This window comes from Pongo abelii, chromosome 3 (assembly GCF_028885655.2).
Source record: "Pongo abelii isolate AG06213 chromosome 3, NHGRI_mPonAbe1-v2.0_pri, whole genome shotgun sequence".
Classification (NCBI taxonomy): domain Eukaryota; kingdom Metazoa; phylum Chordata; class Mammalia; order Primates; family Hominidae; genus Pongo; species Pongo abelii.
The window spans coordinates 204,187,434-204,214,674 of NC_071988.2; the positions used below are offsets into that span (position 1 = coordinate 204,187,434).

At 37.8% G+C, this 27,241-nt stretch overlaps 1 protein-coding gene and 1 pseudogene across 1 annotated transcript in view; one reads left to right on the plus strand and one right to left on the minus strand.

Moving 5' to 3' along the window:
• Positions 1-27,241, plus strand: part of TENM3 (teneurin transmembrane protein 3) — a 2,759,728-nt gene that overhangs the window by 1,844,238 nt on the left and 888,249 nt on the right. The gene's annotated exons all lie outside the window — the stretch shown is intronic.
• LOC100438483 (cyclin-H-like) overlaps positions 21,351-27,241 on the minus strand; it is a 73,453-nt pseudogene continuing 67,562 nt past the window's right edge.

Genomic DNA, 27,241 nt, shown 5'->3' on the forward strand with positions numbered 1-27,241 from the left:
ACACAATATTTGTCCTTTTGTATCTGGATTATTTAACAGCATAATGCTTTCAAGTTCATTCGTGTTGTAATATGTATCAGAATTTTATCTCTTTCAATGGCTGGATAATATTCAATTTTATCCCTTTCTTTTAAAAAACATAACCTAGTCTTTTCAGTCTTTAGATTTTTTCCCTGTTCCTTGAGTTGTCAAAATACTAGCAAAATAATCTAAAATAACATCTGCCTATCTCTTAAAAAGCCCTACAATTCAAATCATTGTCTCAGTTACTTTGCTGACCTCAAGGTTTTCCTTTGATACTATTCCTTTATCTATTATGACTGGATTTGAGACTTTCATTGCAAGCAATTTTCCATAAGGAAAATGTTTTCTTAATTTTTATAAAAATTTTTGGAAATGTTTTTATGGAAAACCTTTTTTAAATCTTATTTTTGTTTCTTTGTTTAAAAAATTACACCTTCTACATCTTGGTATCGAAGGGGCATCATGTGAAATTTTTCTTTATTTTCTTCATTGATCAATATAACTATCAAATATTTTCACATTGCTTCTTGTATAATGTATAAGCATTACAAGTTGTATCTCTTTTCCCCTTGTTCTGAGCAGCTACTTGCTTCCTGAGAATGCCCACTAGCAATCATTGAAATTTTCTCACTGAGTCCCACAGCCTAAGCAAAAACTATACAAAAAGTTCAAAAACTTCAAAGAGATTCAAGTTTGTTTGTTTGTTTGTTTGTTTTGAGATGGAGTCTAGCTCCATCACCAGGCTGGAGTGAAGTGGTGAGATGTCGGCTCACTGCAACCTCCTCCTCCCAGGTTCAAGTGATTCTCCTGCCTCAGCCTCCGGAGTAGCTGGGATTGCAGGCATGCACCACCACACCCGGCTAATTTTTATATTTTTAGTAGAGACAGGGTTTCACCATGTTGGCCAGGATGGTTTTGATCTCTTGACCTCATGATCTGCCCGCCTCGGCCTCCCAAAGTGCTGGAATTAGAGGGGTGAGCCACCACGCCTGGCCGAGATTCAAGATTTTAAGACCATTGACTAGAATTTAAACAACACAACCTTTACTTGAGCATGAAAAAAATCACTCCCATAGCTACATCTTCGTTTCATTTGACTCATATAAAAATAATGCATAGAGACCAAGGTTTATATCAAATAACATCTTAAGTTGAAACTGTCAATGCAAAAATTAAATATTTCAAAAATTAAATGCTACTTACTAAATACTTTTCTATTAGTTATACCTATATCTCATAACATATTAACAAAATAATATGATGTATTTTCACTGGGCCATTCTTAGAGATAAAACATTCAAAGAATAAACTTAATTTTAAAAGCTAGTTAATCTGAATATGGATTTGAATGTGCAGTCCCATACATGTGTTTTTAGGCAAGTCATCTCTTATATGAACATTTCAATAGGTAGATCAACCTGCTAGAAAAAGATCTGGCAGCATTTTCTCCTACAAGTTTTTTTGTTGTGGTTTTTCTTGGGTTTTTTTTTTTGTTTTTTTGTTTTTTTTTTTTTTGAGACAGGGTCTCCCTCCATCACTCAGGCTGGAGTACAGTGGCGTGATCGCCACTCACTGCAACCTCCGCCTTCCGGATTCAAGCAATTCTCCCGCCTCAGCCTCCTGAGTAGCTGGAACTACAGGCGCTTGCCACCACGCCCAGCTAATTTTTGTATTTTCAATAGAGATGGGGTTTCACCATATTGGTCAGGCTGCTTTCGAACTCCCGACCTCAAGTGATCTGCCCACCTCAGCCTCTGAAAGTGCTGGGATTACAGGCATGAATGAGCCACCATGCCTGGCCTCTACAACTTTTTCTTCATTAAGTTTTGCTAAAAATTTTGAAAGTAGCTAGATATTAAATGAACTACAAATGTATTTTAATTTTGAAGCAAACTTTTGAGATAAATATTGGTTCAATACATGAAAATCACTAATTAAATAACATTTAAATCACATGGATTCTTGGCATTTTCTCTGGATTCTCTACTTCACCCAGTGTTAATAATTTATATGTATTCTACATATCTGATATATATATGATACAAATCAAGTATATGCATATGCACATACACTTAATGTTCAGCTATACATTACCATCATTAAGAAAAATCTCTTAGGTTTCTTTTCTAATTTCACATGCCTTCATTTCATATTCAAACTAAAACTAAAAAGTAATTTTAAAAATTTGGTTTAAAAATCTTACATTGTTACTGGTTTAATTTTGAAATTACACCTTACTAATAAACTTTGGGTTATTGATCAGTTTTAATTCAGTTTAATTCAGTTTTAATTCAGTGATATTTCTAAATTGGGTAACGAATATCTGACATTATTTCTAGTGCCTGACACCTGCTCGAATGTCCTTTACCATGAGGAAAGTTTTCCATTGAGCCAACATAAATAAAATCTGGAAGCTAGAGAAAATAGCTACCTTGACGAAACTTGGCTCATAAGAACCCAGCAAATACTTTAAATACTTTCCTGTTTTATTTCATAAGTTCTTCTACAGTGTACTTTAAAAAGTTTTTCTTCCTGCTCACCTTATTTCCCCTAAGTGCCAGTCTAAAAGACTGATTATAATGGGCACTAGAAACACTAGAAGAAAAAATGTCCTTTCTGAGCCCCAGATTCTAAGCTTCAGTTACTGGTCGGGTCTTCCCAAATTATATGGCTATCTTTACATGTACCTGTGTGATTTTTTTTTTAAATAGGACATTTTACAGCCAGAACTTAAACTTCAGTATGCATTAAAAACTAAATGTGTTTACGAGGCTGTTAATGTAAGCTCAATGATAGACTTGACAAAATACATTAGATTTCCTTTTTGTGTGTGTGTGTGTGTTTGGCTTCATTTATTTAGCATGTTGTCCTGATTCATCCATGTTGAAAATACATTAGATTTCTAATGACTCTTTCCAACTTCTCTTTATTAGGAAATTAATGATACCTTTAATCTATTAGTAGGTGGCTACAGGACTATTCTGGTTCTCTTTTTTTCCATTTAGTTCTCTTCATTCTTTCTTTCTCTGTGCCTCTCTATCCAGTCTTCACTGGAATGAATGTTTCCTTGAATCATGCTTTATATCCTGGCTGCAACCACAACTGCTTAAAGTATTTCGAAGGGCATTTGCCTTCTTCCAACATTCTTCACTACAAAATTTTAAGTTCAGTGCTTCATATCTGAGAACAGTGTCTCTCTTCTGCACACACTCTGATCAGCCTCTCAGACTCCAGGATACATTGGATAATTTTATATCCCTTGGCATTTTAAAGATGAGATACAGCTTCAAAATGGGGAACAACCTAGAATAGTCTTTACAATACAAAAATCTTGAATTCAAATCACTCTTCCTCCTTTAAACTATCAAGCATATTCCCTTGATTGAAGGACCTCAAGGATTTAACTTTTAGCTATTTTATGCCTACAATATATGCACTATATATGTACATATGAGAAAACAGGCAAGCAATAAAAATCAGACACAATAATCCTAAACAGCTTCCCAGATGAGGCTCTATTCTATTCTATTCTATTCTATTCTATTCTATTCTATTCTATTCTATTCTATTCTATTCTATTCTACTATTTTATTTTATCTTTTTGAGACAGAATCTTGCTCTGCCACCCAGGCTGGAGTGCAGTGGAATCATCTCAGCTCACTGCAACCTCTGCCTCCCGGATTTAAGCAATTCTCATGCCTCAGCCCCACAATTAGCTGGAATTACAGGTGCCTGCCACCACGCCAGGCTGATTTTTGTATTTTTAGTAGAGCTGGGGGTTTCTCCATGTTGGCCAGGCTGGTCTTGAACTCCTGACCTCAAGTGATCCACCTGCTTTGGCCTCCCAAAGTGCTAGGGTTACAGGCATGAGCCACTGTGCCTGGCCAAGACTCAATTTTAGTTTGTCATTTCCCAACCTGCACTCTGATAGATCCTAGGCTTGTAGGTAAACGTTTAGATAGCCCGTGAAAAGAACAAATTCAAATCAGATTAAATGCACTGTCTGTATTAGTCAGCATTCTCCAGAGAAACAAAACCAATATAAATGTGTATATATATATATATATATACACACACACATATATATGTGTATACATATATACATATATATGTGTATATATATGTGTGTGTATATATATATGCGTGTGTGTGTGTGTGTGTAGAGAGAGAGAGAGACTTACAGGAATAGACTCATATGATTATGGAGGCTGAGAAGTCCCACAGTCTGACATCTGCAAACTGGAGAAACCAGGAAAGCCAGTGGTTCAGTCCGAAGGCCTTGGGGCAGGGGTCCGTTGGAGGACAGGGGAACGGTGTAAGCCACAGTTCTAGTTTGAAGGCCTGAGAACCAGGAGTGCCAAAGTCCAAGAGCAGGAGATGTGTATTCCAGCTCAGACAAGAAAATTCACTTTTCCTCCACATTTTTGTTCTATTTGGACCCTCAAGAGATTAGTCGACGCCCACCCTCACTGGGGAGGGGGATCTTCCTTTGTCAGTTCACGATTCAAATGCTGATCTCTTCCAGAAACACCCTCTCAACACACCGAGGAATACTGTTTCACCAGCTACCTGGGTATCCCTTAGCCCACTAAAGTTGACACATTAAATTAACCATCACACTACACTTACACGGTGATATGGTTTGGATATTTGTCCCTTCCAAATCTCACACTGAAGCGTAATGCCCAGTGTTAGAGGTGGGGCCCGGTGGGGGATATTGCATCACAGGGCGAATCCCTCATGAGGGGCTTAGCACCATCCCAAGGTGATGCGTGCGTTCACATGGGATCTGGTTGTTTAAAAGTGTGTGGCACTCCCATTCCCAGCCTGCTCTCTTGCTTCCGCTCTCACCATGTGACATGCCGGCTCCCCGTTCCCTTCTGCTATGATTAGAAGCTTCCTGAGGACCTCACCAGAAGCAGATGCTGGCACCACCCTGCCCATATAGCCTGCAGACCTGCAAGCAGAAATAAATCCCTTTTTTTAATAAATTACCCAGCCTCAGGTATTCCTTTACAGCAACGCAAGAACAGCCTAGCACACATGGTATGCTTTTTGAGGCTGTTTTTGGCATACAATCAATACTATTTAATGATTGTGGCAGTCGTGGTAGAGAAGAGGTGTGAACAGTTTAATTGAACGGGCAATAATTATAAATTAATCCTCAAATTAGCGAGGTGCTTCATGACTCCTCTTGCTTTGAACAACAAAGATACAGAAAACTGTAATCCTTGGAACTGTGCCTTCCACTGTAGTATTTTCTGGTTGAATTTTGGGAAAAGTGCGGAAATCCTAACATCCTCTACTGCTGACGGAATCTATGCATATAAGTGTTAAAACTATACTCCAGTATAAAATAATTTGCTTTTATTTTTCTCCTTCATTATTTTAATTAATTGGGATCTTCCTTATAAGCCAAAAATCTGAATTCCACTAGCTCTTAATGAATGATACAGAAAAATATAATTTCTCCATGAATGTTAGGTTGATTGGAAAATTTTATCCTCTGACCTACTCAGCCTTGCTAATCAAGAGAAGTCTTCAGAGGGACTAATAGTTAGATTAAGCAGGCTACAATCCATCAGCCACCCCCTTTATTTGTTTAAATTAGAGTTTTTGTCAGGTATGAGGTTCAGTGTATCTGAGGAAGGCCATGCCAACATGGTTGAGAGCATATACAGTCATGTCTCTGGTAATTGGATAGTGCGCTGTTTCACCTTAAGCTGTTTTGAATTAATGCAAGACATCAGCCACCGGCTTTCGGTGGTTTAATTATCAGAATTGTCACATTTTAGTTATCATCCCAAGGGGTGCATGCTGGGGTTGATTGTGAACATGTGGTACTACCTGATACAGATTACCCAATGGCCAGATATGGGTCACTTCAGGAACAGACTTAAAGGAGTACTGTCCCGATTCAGAAATATTTATAAATAGGAATCTGGTTTTCAAAGAAAAAAAAAGACTACTAAAATACAAAGTTGCTCAGTTGAAAGAAGAAAAAAATAGATCCCTTACTATCTTAGCTTTATATATAGGAATTATGCTACTATTAAAAGGTTTCTTAATGTCAATATTCATTGTGGGCTTAAAAAACATTTTTGCACTTAAGATTATTCAAATCAAGCAATTTATTCTAACGTGTTAGACTAAACTGTGCCCCCACTCTATTATTAGAATGAAATCACTTCTTATCAGAAGTGTCTATTATAAAGCAAGCAGAATATAGTCTTGTTCATTATTTTTACTTAAAGAGCCCCAACTATTTATGGAAAATCATTAGTGTCTGTAGTGATGGTGAAGTTTTCAGCTCTGCGTGTTTAACTGCACTTTTACTGAAATATTTTAGTGGGTTGTTCAACTACAGAGCATAGTATCCCAATGACCATCACAGTGCCCTAAATTCGGTTGTTTTCCTGGATGCTATTGCTTTCCTGAAGCATCAGTAAAAATAATGGAACTAATTCTTCTGAATCACTGCACTCTTATCCCAGTTCAGTTCTAACAGTATTGGCTACAATCTAAGCATTTTTGCTTCACTCAACACAGCTCTTAAAGGGCTTTCCCTTTTGAAGGCATACTCTCTGTGGGTGGTCAATACCCTTATGAAATTGTCAGACTTGAAAGTAAGATGGATTGTCACTGGAACATTAAGTAGGACAGAGAGCAGATGAAATTTAAATACAAAGTTGCAGCTGTTCATAAGCTCAAAAACGTAAATTAGTTCAGCTAAACTGCTAAATTCCAGTAAGAAACAAACTGAGGAGTTGGCTACTTGTTCCCTAATAGGAGGAAAATGCATCTAAAATATAAATTGAAGCCTTGTCATCTTAAGAAACTAACATTTGCACTAAATTATTCCCTCCCTAAACAATCCATTTAATCTAATATTTACAACCCCTGTAATATAAATCCAGATGGTCCTTCCTACCACTCAACACCTGCCATCTCTGCAGCTTTTGATACCATGATTCCCTCCTTCACAACCTCTTCCTTGGGTTCTCTTAGCCATCCTAATACCTTTCTTATTTTCTCTTTCTTTACCTCCTTTCTTGCTTCTATTTCTACCAGTTCTCTTCAGATCAAATTCTCAGACTTTCTACTCTTGCTCAATTTTCTCTCTTTATCCAAATCCTTAGATTGCTCATCCACTCTTGCCATGTCAACTATCACCTATATGCTCATTATTAAACCTGCAGTTTCAGCCCATGCCTTTATCCTCCATTTATTTCCAGTTGTTTACAGAACACGTCCAATCAGGTGATCATGTTTGTAAAGTCAAATCTAGTGTATGTGATGATCAAAAATGAATCCTTTGTCTAACTTTTTGTTATGATCTGAATGTGTACCCTCCAAAATTCAAGTGTGGCCAATGTGATAGTATGGGGGAAAGGGGAGAGGTTGTTTAAGAGGTGATTAAGCCATTAAGCCATGAGGACTCCTTCCTCGTGTATAGGATTAGGTACCCTTCGAAAAGGACTTGACAGAGGGAATTCGACCTTCTTACCCTTTGACATTCTGCCATGTGAGGACGCAGCATTTGTCTAGGATAGACTGGAGGCTCACCAGACACTAAACCTGCCAATGCCTTGATCTTGGACTTCCCAGCCTCCAAAACTGTGAAAAATAAATTTTCATTCTTTGCAAATTACATAGTTTGTGGGATTTTGTTGTTGCAGCCCAACACAGACTAAGACACTTCCTATTTCAATGAATGTCTCCTTGCTTCTATGAATTGCATATTCTGGAGTCAACTTTATTGCATCTCTCTCCCATCCCACACTCAGGTAGCCACTGAGTCCTAGCATACACGCTTCGCAAAGTTTCTGGTTTATTTCTCCTTCTCGTGTCATACTATGGTTACTCTAATTTACCATCGTGACTTTAATAGTAGACTACCTAGTTTCTGAGTGTCACCATTTTATTTAACGGTGGCTATACAATAATTTTCACCATGTATTCCATTTGTTAAAAATCTATATTAGCTTCTTTTGCATATTTGAATAAATTTGAAAGTTTCAACCCCACATTAAGGGTCCATATGAACTGGTCCCAGTTTACTTTCTCGATCTTAGAACATTCTTGATGCATCCTAAGAGGAATGGTTTCTTGCCTCTTAGAGCACTCCTAGCCACCTTGGCCCCTTAGAGCACTCCTAGCCACCTTGGCCCCTCACACGCTCCGATTCACTAGTCTTTTTTCTCTCTGCTTCTGCTAAATCCTACACATCTTTAATACTCAGCTCAAAATTTTCCCTCTCCATGAAGTTTGTCTGAATTAACATGAGCCCACAGTGGTTTTTCTCATGTTCTGAATTGCCTCTGAATGACACATACAGGCTGAAACTCTCTATACATTTTATAGGTTGCTTCCAAATTGTTTTCTAATTTATCATGAATATATGAATTTCCTCTCAAACAAGATTTAACATTCCAGAAGAGGAAGAACTGTGAATTGTACCATTTTAAATGTGTGAATTCTACCATTGAATTTAAAAATAACTATTCCTAGTTCCTGGGATGTTTCCCCAATTCAGTTATTTCTAATCCCTGTGTGAGTATCAGAGGAACTAGGTCTTTAATGGCATAATCAGATCCCATGTCAAATAAATGACATTAAGAGTGTCATTAATATAATTCCGTATTCCCAGAGATGTTCTGGAAGGTTTATATGTATTCTCATTTATTATAAATACATTGAAGCATGCTTAAATGAAAAAGACTGAATAAAAATGAATTTAAATGACAAAAACGGTGTTCCATAAATGTAAGAATTAATGTCTACATTCTCATGTAACTCCAGGCAAAAATACAGAACAAGTGGGGTTCCACTCATGAACCCACACTCTGAACTTGTTTTGCATTATTTTGCCCACTAAAATTACAAACCTATGGAATAGACCTGAATGTTGATTATTATAATGTTAAGGTTATGATACTATAGCCAATAAATTATAGTCATCTAAGACACATTTCAAAAATATACAGGCAGGCATCTCTGCTTCCACGTTCCCCTGCCCCCCCAACCCCACCATTCCTCTTAGGATGCATCCAGTATTTTGTAGTTTCCAAATTAGGTGTCAATAAATGCAAAGATTTTTACTTCTGCAATATCATCTGTGTAATGTAAAATTCATTGACATTTATATTTGTGCTTTTATGAAACTACTAACCCAAATGAAATGTTATCGTGAATATGCAAGGAAAATGCTTTTGTTAGTATTTGGTCCTGTTTCTACATTTGATTTGTATTTGGTTTTTAAATGATTAATCAGAATAGGAGAGCACAGCTTTAGGTTAAAATGTTTTAGCAACACAAGACAGTCCCACACTATACAGAGCCATCCCAATATTTTACCAAAGCCTTTGAAATAATTTGTAATTTTTTTCTACCCATTTAAAATATGTATATTTTAGAGAACTATACACTTAGCAAAGCATTTTTATTGCTCATAAAACTACCAATAAACAAACATCAAACATAAGATGTTGTGTTTTATATGGAGGAGGGAAAAAACAGGCTTGGTTAATCCTGTCTACATTTTTGAGAAGTTGAAAAAAAATCGAGTTCTAGCAGGTAAGAAGAAAACACAGTTTTAAAACTAAACACCTGCAAAGAGAATGTCACCAACTCTGAGCTTCTCATGTTTTTGGATAAGGAGCTGGTCTTAATTAATAGGATATGAGGCAATGATGATGTTACTAATTTCAGAGTTCCTCATGAAACAGTAACACTACCCTTTAACTTAAGCCTATATTCTGGTCATCATTAGCAGTAATGATGTCATGAGTAATGGCACTTTCTACCGTAATTACACGAGGGCTAGGGAGAAAAGTAAGAGCATGAAGATAGCTCTAATTCTCTCAGAACCTTGTGCCGTGGAGACCTACCTATACTGCTCAGACTTCACACAGAGATATTCTCATTTACAGGCCTGGCGTGACTGGCTTCACCAAAATAGTTCTCCATTATTTGTTGGCAGCTGATAAACCCATCAAAAGGTAACCAATAAGTAAGAACTTATTTGAAGAGTGACATTATCTTACTACTGTCAGGGAGTATGAGCAAAACAGCCATCGGTTTATCATATTTATAAAGAGAAGAAGTGATTGGAAGTCGAACTTTTTCTTTTTTTAAGGTCAGAATCCTTAATCCAAAGCTGCAGAAGATTTGATGTCTTGTAAATGGTCAGCTTTATCTGAGATCTAGTTAGGGGCTTTGCCAAGTCAACGGTCTCCAAGTCAGTGGCAGAAAAAAGAAAACGGGGAAATTAGAACTTTCTCAAGCTTACGACAGAATGATACGTCAGAATTCACGGATGCCACAGAGTAGGTGTCTGAGCGTGATTTGCATCCAGTTATGGATGTCACTGGTTGTAATGCATGCATATTTATGCACACAGTGTGCAAACGGGGCTAATGTTTATAAACATGAAAAATATTTAAAAATTCATTAATTTAGGGTCATTTGTACAATTCCATTGTCAACTTTAATCACTTCTTTCAATTGATGTCTCCTTTAGAAAGTCAATCCGCCATAGTTATTTATTTATTCAGCAAGAATATTGTGTAGGACTATCTTCTGCTTGACCTATAATGTTATTTCTAATAACATTCATTCATTTCATTCTAATAAGCAGGAGGTTAGGTTTAACACATTAACATACGCTATTAAATTAATAAATACGTATTAGCTGTTGGATTTCATTCCCTGTCAGTGGAAATAATGTGCTTGTATTGTGTAAGTATGTGTCTGTTGACTATTTTTTATCTTTCAGTGAGGGCCTAAACAAAATTAGTATTTTGGCAAATTTAAACATCTATAAGGGCTTAGGTCGTTCCATGAGGCAAACAATAAGTTTCCTTCTGAATCAAACTGTATAAGATGACCTAATTAACTTATCATTAGCTATTCCAATAATAAACATTATCTCAGCACACACAGTTACACAGCGGTTCTAAGCACCCTCATTCAGTACACACTCACACTCCCAGTCCCCCAATTTTTCCATCTTTCCATCTTTTCTGTGCAGCTTTCTATCTGGCTGATTTTTTTTTTTTTTTTTTTTTTTTTTTTTTTTTTTTTAATGAGACAGGCTCTTGCTCTGTTGCCCAGGCTGGAGGGCACTGGTGCAGTCATGGCTCAGTGCAGTCTTGAATTCCCAGGCTCAAACAATCCTCCCTTACCAGCCTCCTGAGTAGCTGGGACTACAGGCATGCCACCACAACATCCAGCTAATTTTTAAATTTTTTATAGAGACAAGGTCTCACTATGTTGCCAGAGTGGTCTCAAACTCCTGGCCTCAGGTGATCCTCCTGCCTTAGCCTTCCAAAGTGCTGGGATTACAAGTGTGAGCCACTGTACCCAGCCTGATTGTGTTCCTTATATAAACCTTTCCCCTCCACCACGCGCGCCTCAAAGTTTATTTTAATTGTGTCTCCATTGGCAAAAGTCTGTTATATACCCAAGCTTTCTTTGACTGTTTAAAGATAGTTGTTTTTCTTCATAGAACAGACTCACTTCCTGACATTCCCCCTGCTAATTGCTTTCTCTACTGTTATTCCTACTGTGTCTAAAATGTAAGCACTCTGTTTAAAGAGCATAGCCTTTAATAGGCTTTCCTCCCCACTCCGCTTACTGTCAAGTTCTGAATCAAGGGAAAGTGGGTATCCATGGAAGAGAGCAGGCCTTGGGCTTCGGGATAGTGGGTGAGTGATTTGTTGGGAAGTGAATGAATAAATAGTCTTTTTCCTCCAATCTAAAAGCTAGAGAATTTGTTCAAGATTTTTTTTTCATTTCTATAAAAATGACCTTAAGTAAGTCACTTAATCCTTCTAGACCTCCATTCTGTTGCCTATGAAATGAAAGTGTTGAATAAGCTCATCATGATGATCCCTTTTAAAATTAAAATTTGTGATTCTGAGATACCATGCAAAGCATTTTTAAAAGAACTGAAAAGTTTTACTGAAGTTAAGAACAATGTTCTCAAAGACATCCTGGTATTTCTTGTAATTAAAATTTAGCGTTTGCTCTTCATCCTGAAAGGTGACAGCACCAGCTTTCCCCAGATGCATCTCAAAACCAGGTGGGAAAATAGTAAGTGTGAACCCTCCGAAGCCATGGTACATGCCAAATGCACACACATGAGAAATGAGGATTCTCACAAAAAATTGAGGCATGCATTGACCACTGGGGTGTATTTGATGACAGTGGAAGACCAGGGCTTATGGCCTCCAGCTCCCTTCTCTTCGCTGCTACAGCAGTGGGCTTAGGTGTTCCGAAGGAATGTTATCTCTCAGTAGACACCAGCTTACCAGGCCCTCGGCCAGTCCGTGCCCAGATGCTCCAGCTGTTCCTCCTACACATAGCTGGGCTCTGATTAATCCCAGGAGGCCTTGCCTGGTAGAAAGAATCTGCAGCATCACAGACCTCTTACAGGATGAGAGCTCAATTTAAACCCCAAGATATGTCTCCACACTGGGGAGACCTTCTTCCTGGAAGTCATCTTTCAGAAATTGAAATTCTGTTACCCACCTTGTGCAGCCTTTGTTATCCATCCTAGCCCTGAAAAAGAACTCCTTCTTTTCACCCTGACATTCCCTTCCTGGAAAGGCTCGATTCCTCCATAGGGATTCACTCTAGCCCAATTGTTCCTTCTTCCCTTCAGCCTGCCACCTCCAAAGCTGGCTATTTTTCACTAGTTCTGCCCCCCGATCTGTAGCCTAGCAGTTCAAACAAATTATTCAGCACATGAATTCAGCATTTCAAACAAATTATTTTGGCACAAATGAAGGGGTTAGTGGAATGGGTCTTATTGGCATCTTCCAATATTCAGCCCATTTTTTATCCGTACCTCGTTGATTTCAGCTTTGACGTAGATATAAAGACATACTAAAGAGCATGAAATGTGTTATTAGTCCAAAGAAGAGCTCCTCCATCATTCTTGGCTAAGTGTATCCAGGAATACATTTACAAGTGACTATCCAAGTAGTCTCTTCTCAGCTAATTTCATACTAACTGAAAGGTAGAACATTGTTCCATTTTTAAACTTGGCATTCTTATGATACTGACTTTAAGTTAAAATTTAGAAGCATCTTAGTTTTCTTACAGCTTTGCAAGAACAAGATTCATAGCGTTGATCAAAGATTTTGATTCAAAAAGCTAATCATCTACGTCTAAATCTGAAAGTTAGAGATCACTGGAAATACTGAGTTTTATCTTCTTCAATTTCAAGTGTTTGAGGAAACACTATTGGGCAAGGACAGTTTTTATGCTGGCCAGTGATAGTGACACACTTGTGTAAATAATGTATTTATTAACTGTATTAATGTTGGCATCTTCTAATGCCTTCAGCATTATCTGATCAATACATTTATTCATTCTTTCTTCTCCTTCTTTTCTTTTCTTATTCTAAACTTATATGGTTATGCTTCCATCAGAAATGGGCCTAAAAGACTTGCTCTGCCCTTGCTCATTAAATATCAAAATCCTCACCAAAACTGCCATTGCATTAGAGCAATGTCAGAGCCATATGACTCACCAACAATTCTATTTCTCTATTTCTCTAACAACTGCAGTCAATGACGTAGGCACCATTAGAAATTCTTTCTTCATCTGCTGTAGGCTGATAAGATCAAGTAAAGCAGCTTTATTCACTTCATGCAATCCAACTTCATTGAAAAGAGAAAATGGAAAAGGATCAGTTCATACTAAAAATACTTTAGTGGTACTTCATTGCTTGTTTTTAAATACAATCTTTGAAAAAAACAGTAGTAGGTGAGTCAACACATCTGTAGCTACACACACACACAAACACACACACAACACCTTTGTGATATTTCTGTCAATGGATAATAAAATAGTTACCCAATTCCAGTATTTTATTCTAGGTGTTTTTACTGTTTTGTTCTACATTTTTACTCATCTCTTCTATATTTATATCTAAAGCCTGTTCATGGTTTATATTTTCCATTGATTAAATTTCCTCAGATTATTAACATAAAGGAAAGGAAAGTGAAGGTGGTCTAAAACCCATCGACTTTGCTTATTCACATTTTCATGATCAGTAAAATATTCTCTGGTCCCACTGAAATGTATATTGCTATATGTTCTAATCAGCAAACTTGAACTCCCCCAACTCATTAAGCTTCCTGGCATTCATCTTTCTGAATTAAGGTGTTTGAAGGTTTTCGTATAACCCATTACTCTATCAGACCAGACCCCTTTCTAAATTTCTGTTGGGAAAATATTCTTTGTGGTAAATACCTCCTTTAATATTTCTCATCTGTCATGTGTATGTGATTCCAAGGGCCTAAACTTTCTGCTTGTAATAATATTTCAAAATTTTTACCATTAAATGCATTTCATTCACTATTTTTCAAAGTAAGTGGTGTTTTGAAGATATTGCAATTACATCTTTTATTTTGTTGTTTACTGATTCTAAAAAAAGAACATTCTGCTGAAATGATGAAGCAGTTGCTAAATTATAAGGTAGTCTTTAATGTATTATTTAACTTTTATTATTTAACAATTTGTTAAAAAAAAGCAACAATTTTACATTACCATATTATTCATTGTAATAGAGATTTTTGTTTTCTACATTCTAAAATATTTATACTGAATATTTTCAAAGATTTAATCTAAAAATAATACCAATAATTTGGGCTAATGTTTTTTTCCCAGAGAAAAGAAGTAAAAATCATGTGATTTTTTATGTCACTTTTAATACTGTCTCTCTTTTTCTTTTAATAGTTTTTGAATATTTTGAACTGAAAGTAGTAGATTAATTAGAAGACTAGTTCTAGGTCCACATGTTATCTCAGAAGTTAAAAGTAAAAAATCTTGAGGTATATATTATCTTTTTATCCTTAAGACTTAGGTAAAAGAATTTAATTTTGTTTTTATTTGCTTATAAATTTAAAAATTAAGGAGTATTTAAGAACTACAAGAATTAGAGAAACATAGAAAGAAAAATACTTGATACAGTATTTACAAAAAAGTGAAAGAAAACCAACAACAATTTTTAAACTAATTTTACCCAATTCTTTATGTGGGGTTTTTTTTCAGTTGTTTTGTTGTTTTGTTTTGTTTTTTGTTTTTTGGGGTTTTTTTGAGACAGAGTCTTGCTCTGTCAGCAGGCTGGAGTGTGGTGGCGTGATCTCAGCTCACTGAAACCTCTGCCTGCCGGGTTCAAGTGATTCTCCTGCCTCAGCCTCCTGAGGAGCTGGGACTACAGGCGTTCACCACCACACCCAGCTAATTTTTGTATTTTTAGTAGAGATGGGGTTTCACCATGTTGGCCGGGATGATCTCAATCTCTTGACCTCATGATCCTCCCGCCTCAGCCTCCCAAAGTGGTGGGATTACAGGCTATGTTTTTTGTATAGGATCCTAACAGTATGTTTATCAACTACCCTGAATATTTTATTCTGAAAGTAAACCTAATTTTTTCCCACTGACTTTTTTTCTTGATTTTTAAAAATTTTAGGACAATTTTTTTAACCTTTCATTTTATATTGGTTGTAGTATTTATTGCTGTAATTAATTTAGCAGAGAGATGTTCTCACACACTCATAAATTCATGAAAATAACAACTTCTATGCTGAAATTTTTCACACTTCATCACAGCCCAAATATGAGTTTATCTTCAAAATTTGAGGGAGATCTTAAATCTTCATTGATTTATGAGAACATTTTAAAGGCATCCTGATTGCCAATGCCAAAAATATTTTGGCTTCTTGGATTAATTTAGATTCAAAAATAGCTTGACTTACTCTTCAAATTTAGTGGAAAAACTTTTTCCTTTAAGAGTTTTAATTAAGTAAAAAATATATCATCTTTAATCACTTTACCTGGTTATCATCATTCAAAATTTCACAAAAACTTAAAGGAAAGTAAATAAATTTTGGCTCAAGATGTATTAAAATAATATTAGTTGAAAATCAGTATATTCTTTCACATACCGTATATAAATATGGTCCAATACCAAACATTCAGCAGTTCCAATACGTATATTTGTTGTTTCCCATTTAAGATATACCTGTATATATATATATATCTCCAGTTCACAACAGACATACCTAGAGATTCAGAATTTCAGTCTCGACTTGAAACTGACCCTCTTGCAATATACTCTTGAAGTCTCCAAGCCCCTTGAGTCCTCTTTTTCCTTCAGTGCAATTCAATAAATTCAATTCCACAAGCATTAATTGGGCCTCTGCTCTGTGTAAAGCACTCAGTGTGAAGTGCAACAAAGAATAGGCTTCCGTCTTTCTCCTCCGTGATTTCACCACAGGAGAGACCTGCTCCCTTCCTTTCCTCCGGAGCACAAGAGCTGCCAGTAGTATCATCGAGAACAGAATTATAACATCTGGATATTGCTAGTTTCTTTATTCTCTCTCAAGTGGCAAATCAGTTCAATGAGAGGCATCTATTTCTGCCTGAGTTTTTGTGCACCTGCCCACGTGTGCACACACTCTCATTTCCATCATTTTCTCCAAGGCAAGCAGACTTCCATATTTTTAACTTTCTTTCAGATTGGAGCCCAACTTTTAGGCACAGAGAGGAGACCAATGATGCTGACTTGCAGCAAACCTTCTCAATGATCAAGGGACAGGAAGAATTTGACTCTAAGCTTCCTCCCCAAAATCATAGCCCTTCTATAACTAAGAAACTTCTAATGGTATGAGGGGCCCCACGTATATTCTACCTCTGTACCAAAAAAAATATATGAGCCTGTCTGTCATGATGAATCAAAATTACTGGATGGAATCACATGGCCAAAGTCACCTGGTGATGTCACTCATGGAGCCACCATATCCACTACTCACGCCACCCTAGTAAGGATCTTGAAATACATTTTACAATTCCTCTGCCACGAGGGAAAAACCCAACCAAAACCAAGCCTCTAGCCTGTCCTCAGGGGCTACCCAGAATGGGATCCACCTTTGAGGCTAAATTCAATATTTGATCTCCCAAATGAAAGGAAAAGGCATCAGTGTTGGCCAAAACAGTTCTTTAGATGAGCCTCTGATCCTGCCTACAAGAATTATTTTAGAGATTTTCAATGGAAATTACTCAATATGTCGTGAGAGTCTATGAGCTTTGTGATCTTTCTTCCATGGCATGTGCTCTATAATATTTGCAGATATTTACTGAAAATACTCACAGCTGAAAGCCCCTAACACACCCCTCACATCAGCACACACATTTCCACTTTCTTTCCAGCTGCCCGCTATATTTAAAATCACAGAATTTCACCACAATGTTTTCCCACTTTTGGATCTTGTTTGGTGTAAAGTTATGGATTAAAATATAAAATACCAGCAAAAATACTGGGTATATCAGAGTCTTCAAATTATTATTATAAAGTAAATTTTTATGTTTTTATCAAGTTTTCACATCCTTCATTCCCCCCCAAAAAAACTGCAAAAGGATTATTTAGCAAGTTCTTTTTCCCCTCTTCTGTAATGGGAATTTTCACTCATATGATTTAGATAATATGTAACAAAGAAGCACATTACAGGACTGGATAGTGTTAATCGAATTAGAGCCATATGATGGCAGACAGAAACGTATGCCTTTGCATAAAAATCTGGAAGTCCGTATGTTCTCAATAAAGAGGTAAATGCATGTGCATGTGAGCATACACACACACACACACACACACACACACACACACATAAAATTTGGAGCTAGGTATATTTGTATATCTTAAAAGAGTCAAAAAAAAACCTATTAAAACAGCAGAAAATTTGTTTAAGTTCCTTGTATATTCTGAATATTAGACCTTTATCAGATGGGTAGATTGCAAAAATGTTCTCCCATTCCGTAGGTTGCCTGTTCACTCTGATGATAGTTTCTTTTGCTGTGCAGAAGCTCTTTAGTTTAATTAGATCCCATTTGTCAATTTTGGCTTTTGTTGTAATTGCTTTTGGTGTTTTAGTCATGAAGTCTTTGCCCCAAAGGATTATAAATCATTCTACTATAAAGACACATGCACACATATGTTTATTGCAGCACTGTTTGCTATGGCAAAGACTTGGAATCAACCCAAATGTCCATCAACGATAGGCTGGATAAAGAAAATGTGGCACATATACACCATGGAATACTATGCAGCCATGAAAAAGAATGAATTCATGTCCTTTGCAGGGACATGGATGAAGCTGGAAGCCATCATACTCAGCAAACTAACACAGGAACAGAAAACCAAACACCACATATTCTCACTCATAAGTAGAAGTTGAACAATGAGAACACAGGGAGGGGAACATTACATACCAGGGCCTGTCAGGAGGTTGGGGGGCAAGGTGGTGGAGAGCATTAGAATAAATACCTAACGCATGTTATCTAGACACACACACATTTAGATATTCAATGCATGTGCCCTTGGAGAACAGGAAGTTTTTTTCACATGATACTGAGTGATGAGGTGAAGATTAACTGAAAGTAGCATTCGTTGTAGAATATTTAAGAACATTGTGTTTTACAATCGGTATTGATTTCAGCATCACCTATATGAATATAACTTTTTAATTTTAAGTTTGGGGAAAAATGCTTCTATTCCTTCACAGTTTGATTGCTTTATCCCATGAGTGGTTTCCTACTGAGGAAAACAGAAGTCCTTAATTTGCTCAGCAAATAGTCATTGGATGCCCCACCTAGTACTAGGGATCCTATTCACCACACTCTCTTAAGGAAGCATCTATGTTGCTTTAAGATCTGCTTAATATCTGATTTTTTTAAAAAAACTCAATTTCTGAATCAGTTCTTATGTGTGTATATATATTTGCTATAGATTGTTCAACTCTTCCACCAATTTGAAGAAAAAAACAACCTTGGAGGAAAGAACATTTACCTTCTCACTCTGCAGTTGACCAGTGTCTAGAATTGTATTATGCATACAGAAAGTGCTCTGTAAGAGTCTGCATTTCTAAGAAACAAGTTCAACAGCTGATGCCTGTGACTGTTCCTGTCCCCTCCTTTTCTTGGCTAGAGATAGGAGTGACTGGTAACAATTCCAGCTTCATTAGGCGATACTCACCTCTGGCCCAGCCTGTCATCTCTCCAACGGAACACATCATCCCTAATCAACTCAAACCAATTACTGTGTGACTTTGGGTAATTAACCTCCCTGTGTCTCAGTCTCAACTTCTGTAAAGTGCAGGACTTGCAAAATATTGCTGCTAAGGTCCTTCCATACCTAAAACACCTTTGGTCTAAAAATACGTCACCTTGGGAAGCAAGCGTCCTTCCTTGCAAGCCAAGATTTGAATGCAACGTGGGGCCTGAGGAGGGCCCCTCCTGGTTCTAGCCCTACTGCCCCTACTGTGCTGGCTACACCTTCTCATCTGACTGATGCATCCTCATTCTGGGCCTGACCACTAAGTGTGTGACCCAGGGCTCAATCCTCCTGCCTCTCCTTTTTCATTCTGCACTGGAGTCTTTGATGAGTTCAACTCCGTGGCTTTAGATGTTGTCTCTATAAAACAATGATTTCCATGTATATCTCTAGCCCCAGCCTCTCCCTTGATCTCCAGATGTGTATGCAACTGTCCATTCAACATTTCCTCTTGGATGTTCTTTGGGCATCTAAAACTTAAGTTGAAAACTGAGCTCTTGATATCCACTTCCATATTTACTGCAAAAACTTGATTCTCTTAAGTATCAAGGTCTCTTCTGAAGCCTGCAGCCCCAGAGCATCCCCACGATCTGACTGTTTCACATCCTCCACCGCCACCACCTTTGGATGCAAGCCACTATGAGTCCTCACGTGATCTACGGAGGATCTAACACCCTCCTGACTCTCTCCTGCTTCTTCTCTTTCTTCCCCAGAGCCTCTGACCCACCTAGCAGCCTTTTAGAACCAAGCGGATCATGTAACTTACAAGATTAAAATATTCTAAGGATAAACACTTGAGGTGATAGATGCCCGAATCACTCTGATTTGATCATTGTCCATTGTATGCCTGTATCAAAACATCACATGTACCCGATAATTATATAAAACTAGTATATGCCCATACTAATTAAAAATTTAAAAATTCAAAAAACGATTCCAAGGATTTCTGATCACAATTAAAATCTAGGTATTTATGTATGGCCTACAAGGCCTAAAGGGATGTGACCCCTGGAAAACTCTCAAGTCTCTGTCACTCATTCACTGACCTCTTTGTCACTATTCACAACACTCTGTCCTGGCTGCCAGCCATGCCCCTCCCTCAAATGCTCCATGATTCTCTCTCACTGCATCCAGGTCCCTGCCGGAGAACCATCTCTTTGTTCCAAGCTATATAAAATAGTGATATGGTTTGGCTTTGTGTCCCCACCCAAATCTCATCTTATAGCTCCCATAATTCCCATAATGTGGGAGGGGCCACGTGGGAGATGATTGAATCATGGAGGGGGTAGGTCTTTTCCCATGCTGTTCTCGTGATAGTGAATGGGTCTCACGAACTCTGATAGTTTTAAAAATGGGAGTTTCCCTGCACAAGCTCTTTTGCCTGCTGCCATCCATGTAAGATGTGACTTGCTCCTCCCTTACCTTCTGCCTTGATTGTGAGGCCTCCCCAGCCACATGGAACTGTAAGTCAAATAAGTCAAAAAAGTCAAAAAAGTTTCTCTTGTAAATTGCCCAGTCTCAGGTATGTCTTTATCAACAGTGTGAAAACGGACTAATACAGATAGTACATGCTCCTGTGTTTTCTCTATTCTTCTGCCTTGCCTTATTTTTTACAGCACATATTGTTCTTGGCATAATTATATATATTTGAGTACGTATTTGTTATCTCCTTCACTTGCTGGTGGTAAGCCTTCATAAGAGCAGATTTGCTTTGTTTACAACCCAGATACCAAGTATCTACAAGAGTGCCAGACACATAGTAGGCATCTAACAAATATGTATCGGACCATGACTCACAGCCTTGATTCATGAGTTCCAGCTGCTGGGCAAATCTAACCTGTGCTGCTGAGGTGATCCCATGGAAGAGCTCAGTTCTGAAGGATTTCCTAACGTCACACTTGATAAGGATAGTAACAACACGTGCCCACTATGTTGCAGATAATGAGCTGAGCTTTTTGTCTTTTTCTGGCTTTTTTGAAGATGTTTTCTTTTACGTGAACTATTATGAAAGAAAAAAATTAGATAACAAATAGAAATGTTGAATATGTTTTGATGTTTTCATATGATATACTATTTATTTATTTATTCATTCATTCTGTCACCCCGGCTGGAGTGCAGTGGCACAATCACAGCTCACCTTAAAAGCCTGGTATGCTTCCTAATTCTCTTGATTAGTTAGCATTGACAAGTCAACTTGAAATGGCTAGAGAGAGTCTACCAGGTCATCATCAGTCTATTCTTCCTCCTCATGTCTGGATTTCTTTGAGACATCATCATTATCTTCACAGCCTTTCATCTTCTTCATAATTACATTAAGTGCAAGCTCTGCAGAATGACATTGCTCCAACTTCAGTTTCAGAACAGCAGCTTCTTCAGATCTGGGTGGTACATACTTTTTTTACTCAATTTCTCATGCTTTTCATTATATCTAGTAACTGTGACAAGCAAGTTCTGTTCTCTCTCAACATCAGACTGTCCAATAAATAACTTTCCATAGTAATTCCAGCCCTGAAGGCACTAGATAAAATGGCAGGCAGGGCAATTTGGGAAGGTGTGTATAAATGGTAAGCAGCCATCAATGTGATTCTACTAAGGAGTTCATCATCTGTTTTCCTCAAAATGTCTGGATTCTCCAGCATTGCATAGTAAGTCTTTAAATCAGTGAGGAAGCACTCCAGTGGTCTGTAGGGGTTGTGGACAGTCAGATGGAAATTTACGTTGCTATATAAAATGTAGTTCATATTCCAAACTCTGTCCAAGTGTCTCCTCCTGTACGAGAGAACTCTCCCGAAGGTTTCCAACAAATTGGGGACTAGATACATTCAGTTTATCTACTTTGTAGGCCAAAAATGCACATGTGAGCATTATTATCCAGGAGTGACAGTTATTACTTATTTACCTTACTTAATCCTCAAGCAAAACTACCTCGGATTCTCCTTTTGAGATGAGAAACCAGAAGGATGGGCTTCACAGTTAAGAAGTAAGTGACGAAGCACAGACTTTGTGCTCCTAAGTTTCTCGCTTTAACACAGAGCACAAACTCAAATGCCAATAGGGCCAAGCCATACTGAAAATGAGGGCTACAGATTGGGAATCATCCAGTGGCCTTTCTTGCTTTTTCTTGTTTCTTGTTTTTGTTTTTGTTTAGAGATGGGTCTTGCTATGTTGCCCAGGCTGGACTGGAACTCTTGAGCCCAAGCAATCCTCTCTCTTCTGCCTCCCAAGTTGCTGGGACTACAGGCATGTGCCACCACTGTACTAGGCTTCTTCTTGCTTTCTTTTGGCAACTCACTTTTTTATTTTTTATTTTTTGAGATGGAGTCTCACTATGTCGCCCAGGCTGGAGTGCCCTGGCACAATCTTGGCTCACTGCAACCTCTGCCTCATGGGTTCAAGCGATTCTCCTGCCTCAGCCTCCCCAGTAGCTGCGATTACAGGCACCCACCACCACACCCAGCACACGCCACCACACTCTATTTTTAGTAGAGATGGGGTTTCACCATGTTGGCCAGGCTGGTCTCGAACTCCTGACCTCAGGTGATTCTCCTGCCTCTGAGCCCAGCCTGTCAACTCACTTTTAATAGAAATCAGAGTGCAGATAGGTATTTCTCTGTCATTAAAAAAAAAAAAATGATACTCACTAATTCATGATGATGCTTCAAAGTAGGAGTGCAACAGGGAGCCAGGAGGACTGTGGTAAGTTGCAGTGTATGGGCAAATCCTGAAGGGGAAGCTCCCACGTGTCCCTAGCCAGTCACTGCCATGAAGTAAGACTGGCCCGGAGTAACCAAATCTTCCACTTCTTCAAAAGAAACTAGAAATTCAGATTTTTCTATGAAATCTCCCAAGGTTTTCAATGTTAGGTAAACACGGACAAGCACTAGAGAACATACAAGGCTTGTCTGCAGGCCAGGACAGAGAGGCTTGTCAGCCCACAGACACCCTGGTTGTAAATCCTGGCCAGAGTCCTGTGCTGGGTATTACAGTGAAGGGATAAGACATGGAGAAGGGAAGAGGGAGAGAAGGTGACATGAGAGACAGCTCAGAGATACATCATAAGGAAGGAAGGAAAGATAAACACAAGACAGCACCATTGCCCTGTGAGATCATCACCCCACAAGCTCCCAGAGGAGGGAGAATTACTCCCATCTGGGACAGCCAACACAGGAATCATAGAACAAGTGGGATCTGAGCAGACCCTGAACGTTCCGAGGCCAACTGCTTGAATGAGTAGAAAGGTACCTCCGCGTTTCAAGATTCAGACGAAACAATGAACGTGTAATGTTCTGAAATGCATGAGACACTCTACACATTTAAAGAAGTATTTCCTATTTACAAACTAGAACCGGCATCATATATGAAGTTTATATTGTCTGTTTCTTGCACATAAGGGTTTGTTACCATCTTATTAAGACAATGTGTATTTTTGACTAGAGTGCTAAAGCTATACAAGTTCTATTTTTAAATCAAATGGTCATATGTTTATATTTCACACCTGGGAGTGCAAATCACTGTATTTGTCTTATTCCATCCTTTCTTCCTTTGCCTTTATTTATAGTTTCTTTGCTGAAAAAAAAATCAGCTGATTCTTAGGTTCCATAAAGGCAGTTTTGAAAATTCAATGTGCCCATATATTTTAAAGTGACTTTCAATAATTAGGGACTGATTCGAAATGTCTAGTAGTGACAGTTTCTCTCTGGTTTTCGGTAATCTTTCTGTCCTCAGTCTGGCAGCTGAAGGTTTTTGGTTTGTGGCTTTTAAAGTGGTGTTAAGGGACATATTTCTGCCTGAGAACAGAGCTGTCCACCCACACATAGCCCAACTACACTGTGCTCATGCAATTATAAATTAAATAATAATTTAATTTTAAAATATTTAAATTTAATATTTACATTCCATACTGGGTGATACATTTTAAAGACAGCAATTTTCTGATGAATGTTTTTAATTTTAAGCACTCTAATATAAAGAATAATAAAAATGACATTTTAGACTATTCTGAATTTAGGAGCATAAATAGAGAAATTCGGGGCCTAGTTTTCAAGAATAGATGCTAAGAGAATAAAAAAATTAAACCTGTCACTATGTAAAATTTTTATTCGCCCTGTGCATGATATTTTAATATGCATTTTATGGAGTTTGTAGGAAGTTTAATTTTTCGTTTGGAGTGAAAGATAGTGTTACACAGTATAGGTGATAAATCAGGTTATCATAGTTATGTGTGTGACCCTTAAAAGGTGAACACACTAAATATACCTCAAAGACACAGCCATTAACCTTAAAGTGGATTGCAGATTTGACCTGTGGGAAAAAGAAGTGCAAGTGAGGTGTAGAGGTTTTTATTAATAGTCCCACTGTTTGGTTATAGGTATTAGAATATTTGAACGTAACATTTATAGGCTAGCTCCATAGAGTCTCCTGGAAATCCTTATTTCACTGGTTTTTCAACTTGACTTCTGCCTTCCCTTTCTGAATTCATTTCTTACTGTCATACTACTGGCACCTAGAAGAATTTCTCTCGACTATTTTAACAAGCCTTCAGCTGACTGTTTTCCCTACGCACCTTATCAATTCCCACTTGTGTATCTTCACTCCTGTCATTAAGACAATAAACAATGGAGTGAGTCAGCTAGGGGTTGAAATTCCAGTTCTGCTATCATTTAGCCCTGTGTCTTTGTGCAAATTACTTGATCTCTGTGATTTTGAATATCTTTATTCACAAAATAAACACCTTCTATAGTATTGTGGGGACTAAATCAGGTGGGTCTACTCCTCACATCTTGACCACGGAATGTTGCCACAGATAAAGCCCTATACTGAAATGGGCTGATAAGAGACACAGTCCCTACTCAGCTCACCTAGCTCACCTTGGGCAAATCATCAGAATTCCCTAAGTCCGGCCGCCTCACCCAACAACTCAGGGGGCAGACGTGGTGACTCAGCCCGGCTGCTGTTCTTCCAGATCCACATGCTCATTGCCTCAGCACAGCTGGGGAGAATTTCCCCACCCACATCATACTATATTTGCTCATGTATCATCTAGTAATGATTTTTTAGATTTTAAAAAGCAATATGATGCAATGAACAAGAGCTGCCTTCCAATCCTTTTATGCCTACACGCTAGGTGTTCGAGGGCAAAGGAAACAGCAGGTACTTGATAAAAGCTCATTACATAAATACTCTCCCCAATACAGTGTATAGCATTAACCTACGCAATACCAAATCACTACAAGCAGCACATCTTCTAGAATTAATTTCTTTGAGTCTATGACCGAATGTTGATATTCTTTGTATGACAAAACAATCTTTTATGTCAATATATAATATATCCACTGAAATTTTATAGAATGTTTTACATTTGTTTTCAGGTTATATATTAGTTTTTTAAACAAATGTATACAAAAGAATATCAAAAATCTCATTGTTATACTATTCATGTTACTCTTGCTATTTTTATAAAGAAAATAAAACGTATGCAAATGTAGACACATGTGTAACATAAAGTAATGACACCTTCCTGTCCTCAGTTATTCTATTCTAAGTTGGTCATTTTATCAGTTTTATGTTTTAGTCCAGAATATATCCATGCATATATATAGTAGCCTATGTGCACACACATTCTTTTCTTATTTATACCTTATAACATGCTAAATAAGTGCTCTATACCTCACTTTTTACTCTTTATAAAATATATATACAGGCCGGGCACAGTGGCTCATGCGTGTAATCCCAGCACTTTGAGAGGCTGAGGAGGACAGATCACAAGGTCAGGAGTTCAAGACCAGCCTGGCCAATATGGTGAAACCCCACCTCTACTAAAAATACACCTGTAGTCCCAGCTACTTGGGAGGCTGAGGCAGGAGAATCACTTGAACCTGGGAGGTGGAGGTTGCAGTGAGCCGAGATTGTGCCACTGCACTCCAGCCTGAGCGATAGAGCAAGACTCCAACTCAAAAAAAAAAAAGTGTGTGTGTGTGTGTGTGTGTATATATATATAATGTACGTGTGTGTATATCTATAAATACACGTGTGTGTGTGTCTCTGTGTGTGTGTGTGTGTATATATATATATTAGAGAGGAGTCTCACTATGTTGTCCAGGCTAGTCTGGAACTTCTAGGCTCAGGTAATCCACCTGCCTCAGCCTCCCAAAGTGCTGAGATTCCAAGTGTGAGCCACTGTGCCTGGCCTCACTTTTTACTCTTAATACTACTCCTTAGAAACATTTCCTGATAAGCTATGCAAAACCACACGACTTTTAAAAAGTGACTCCATAATATCCCATGATATGGCTATCTCATCATTTCCATTCTAGCTCCCTTTTCACAGTTTCAGTAGCTTTTTGCAGTTGTTTGCTATTATCGATGCTGCTGCAATGCGCATCCTTTTACTTTACATCTTGGCAAACTTATTTCAGTACATCCCAACTCTGTGATTAGGATCAAAAGGTATGTAAATTTATTTGTAGCTTATTTTATTTAAAAACGTTATAATCATTTTTCATGTTTAACCCTCTCAAAAATCACTGCCCATTTTACAGATGAGAAAAAGCGGGTAATTTGGTCAGAACACATGATCGGTTAACGTGTAGAGACAAAATTAGCGCTGAAATCTGCCTGCATTCTTCATTTCTTTTCTATCAGTTCAAGCTGCATTTCCAATGAATTCCAAAGGAAAGGTCATCTGGAAAATTGCGCATCTTCAATAAATGGATTAAGGTGGTGGTTGACAAACCTTTGAAGAACTGCATGGAAAGAGATGCAAAGAAAGACATGCTGTGTTGTTTTTTTCCCCCACAGACTGACCTCTTTGGAGTTACAATAAAGCCAAGCTTTTTTCTTTCCTTGTTTACCAGGTTCTATGAGAGAGAATAAAGAGAAAGATATTCGTGTTGATGAAAATGATGACAGATAAAATGTGTCTGAAGGCTATAAAAGCTCCTTACATCTGGAGCAGCTGGCAGCCTGGGATTGGACTCTAAGGGGAGCTCATAGATATCTAATTTGAGCAACGGTTAAAAGTAAACTTGGGAACAGCTGATTCAGTGCAGTTATCTCTGGCTCTGGGAAGTTTTTGTGATGTTTAGAGGCTGGCAC